The sequence below is a fragment of the Cetorhinus maximus genome, chromosome 14 (assembly GCF_964194155.1).
Source record: "Cetorhinus maximus chromosome 14, sCetMax3.hap1.1, whole genome shotgun sequence".
Taxonomy (NCBI): Eukaryota; Metazoa; Chordata; class Chondrichthyes; order Lamniformes; family Cetorhinidae; genus Cetorhinus; species Cetorhinus maximus.
In genome coordinates this window covers 45,666,844-45,667,548 of record NC_135892.1, presented here as the reverse complement: position 1 = coordinate 45,667,548, position 705 = coordinate 45,666,844, and the positions used below count along the sequence as shown (strand labels likewise).

The 705-nt window shown below is 41.6% G+C and overlaps 1 non-coding gene across 1 annotated transcript; it reads right to left on the bottom strand.

The window, feature by feature from the left end:
- Positions 1 to 334: 334 nt before the first annotated feature.
- LOC144690244 (U4 spliceosomal RNA) lies at positions 335 to 470 on the bottom strand. The gene has a single exon (XR_013578830.1). It is a non-coding gene; the product is annotated as a U4 spliceosomal RNA (small nuclear RNA).
- Positions 471 to 705: the final 235 nt, after the last annotated feature.

The following is a 705-nucleotide window of genomic DNA, read 5'->3' as shown; positions in this document are numbered from 1 at the left end:
TATACAACTCCAACATGACCTTCCTACTTTTGTAATCTATGCCTCGATTGATAAAGGCAAGTGTCCCATATGCCTTTTTCACCACCCCACTAACATGCCCTTCCGCCTTCAGAGATCTATGGACACACACGCCAAGGTCCCTTTGTTCCTCAGAATTTCCTAGTGTCATGCTGTTCATTGAATACTTCCTTGTCAAATTACTCCTTCCAAAGTGTATCACCTCACACTTTTCAGGGTTAAATTCCATCTGCCACTTATCTGCCCATTTGACCATCCCGTCTATATCTTCCTGTATCCCAAGATACTCAACCTCACTCTTAACTACCCGGCCAATCTTTGTGTCAAGTAAGCATTTAATTTAATTTACTTATAAAGTAAATTAGATAAATTAATTGGGATAACTTTTCAATAAGCAACAACCGCGCCTCGGTTAAACCTCTTCGGCTACAATACTGCCGTTGCGCAAAGGTGGTGGTGCAGTGGTATTGTCACTGGACTGGTAACTCAGAAACCCAGAGTAATGCTCTGGGGACTTGGGTTCGAATCCCACCATAGCAGATGATGGAATTTGAATTCAATAAAAAATCTGGAATTAAAAGTCTAATGATAACCATAAAACCATTGTTGATCGTCATAAAAACCCATCTGGTTCACTAGTGTCCTTTAGGGAAGGAAATCTGCTGTCCTCACCTGGTCTAGCCGACA